The following is a 2,096-nucleotide window of genomic DNA, read 5'->3' on the forward strand; positions in this document are numbered from 1 at the left end:
GCAGCGCCCGGACAGCGCGTCCTCGGGGCGGAGGAGGCTTGGCCTTTCCTGGGGCGCCCCTGGTGTGGGGCTGGGTCGAAGTGTCCTGGGGAGAACGAACGGACACGCTGCTGAGGGTTTTGCTCTGTTGCCAGAAGGGGTGAAATCCCTGTAGTTTCCTAACTGTGCGCGCTCTTCTCCTGACCACCTCTCACTGCGAGCACGTCCGCCCCCGGGACCCAGTTCGGTTTCCGAGGCTCCTGAGCGTGGAATCCCCGAAGGATAAGTGAGCGACCCGAGGTGTCGGGGGCCAGAGGGGGGCCGCGCGGAGTAGAGGTCGACGGCGCCACCCAAGCCGACCTCGAAGAACCTCTGAGGCCCGCGGCCGGGACGGTCTGGGTCTCGGAGATCCAGGACGGGCTGCGACAGCAGCCTCCGCGCCCCGCTTTGGAAATCTCACTCCCTTACATCCTGGAGTCCGTTTTGCGAGGGCTGAGGCTCCTTTCCCGGACCCCAGCTTCCTCCACGCGACACAGGAGCGGACGCCCAGAAAAGCTGAGCTACAGCGGCCACTCAACGCACTTCAGTTTCAACCCGCACAGTCCGCGACCCCCCGATGCTCCCGGGTCCGACTCACAGGACACCAACCCGAAGTCCTGAGCTCTGTCCCCTGAAGCTCTCTGAAGCCAGGGAGTCCTCAACCCAACTGCGTCCTCCCCCGCGCATCAAACCTCCCAGCTGCACCCTAGAGCCGCCTCCTCCAGACCCCGAGGCGACTCCAGGTGAGCCTGGTGGCCAAGCTCCGCTCGCCGGAATCCAGAGTGTGGACTCCAGACACCCTGCTGGCTCTCGCCCCCAGTGTGGAGCACCTATCACCTGTCCTTGCCCTCCACGACCCACGGTGGGCCAGGAGGAGGGAGAGGAGAGGGAACAGTCCCAGTCTTGGAGGGCTAAGCAGCGCGGGAAACCCAGCCCAAGCCCCCACTCCCCGGTCGGAGGGCACCGCCTTAGAGATCGCGGGAGCGCTGAGAGCTCCGAGAGCGAAGGGCCGGAGTGCAGAAAGAACCTTCCTCCAACTCCCCGGAGCTTCTTGCCTGGGGCGCCCCAGGCCGCGCCACTCCAGCCAGTCCCGGGCGTCCCGGTGCGTCCCAGACCGTCTGCCTCGCTCCCTGCGCCCCTCGGGACTTCCGGGCGGCCCCTGTTTGGAAGAAGATCGTGTTTTCCCTCCCCTCCAGCAGTGCGACCTGAACTGCAACCAGCCATTTTGCAGTCTCCAGTCTTGGTTATCAGTTTTAACTCATTAGTATGCAAGGAGAGTTATTTCATCAGAATAAAAACAAATGCAAAAGCACACCTGATCTCAGGCTCCATTACTGTGTATACGTTGTCTTACCTGATTGCCCCAGTGGAATTGAGCAGTGCTTCGTGTGCTGCGTACTCTGAAGTCTCTATACCTTTGCTCTTGGATCTAGAAAGGGTTGTGGATGAGCAGCATTTTGTTTTACCTGTCCTGGTTAAGAAATAAAATCACAAAGCAAATGTTCTTATTGTTATCATAAAGAATCTTAATGTAGTGTATTGTGAAACATCTCAGAGTTCAGCTCTCCTCTACCTTTGGGTTGCTTTTTGCACGTGACTTTTTTAACGTTCCTTGGCTTTTTTTTCCCTCGACTTCCCTTTTTTCTCCTTTATCCAAGGACACCAGTAATCCCTGAGCCACATGAAAATTGGTTAGAAGATTCCCAGAGGCAGTTAAAGTGGTCCCTTCATCCCACTCCAATACGTTCCAATTTTCATTTTTATTTCAGAACCAGACCCTTTAGAGATACAGGGATCCAAAAGTGGGATCCACCCTAAATCAATTAAAAATGGGGGCAGCTTAGTGTACTGGGTAAAAGCACTGGTAAAATCTGAATACCTTTTCAAGGAAAGAAGCCATACTGCCCTGCACTCCAACTCAGAGAAGGTTAGCCATAGAAGTCCCATGATTAACCCGAGATTTCTCTCTGTGTTGCTAACATTTACTAAAAATCTTCCCCTCCCCAAGTAAACCTTTGATCATGCCAACTATGGATGCTATTACATTGCCAAACTGTGGTTAAACCATGAATTTCATC

This window comes from Fukomys damarensis, unplaced genomic scaffold (genome assembly GCF_012274545.1).
Source record: "Fukomys damarensis isolate Sample0158 unplaced genomic scaffold, DMR_v1.0_HiC HiC_scaffold_10, whole genome shotgun sequence".
Taxonomy (NCBI): domain Eukaryota; kingdom Metazoa; phylum Chordata; class Mammalia; order Rodentia; family Bathyergidae; genus Fukomys; species Fukomys damarensis.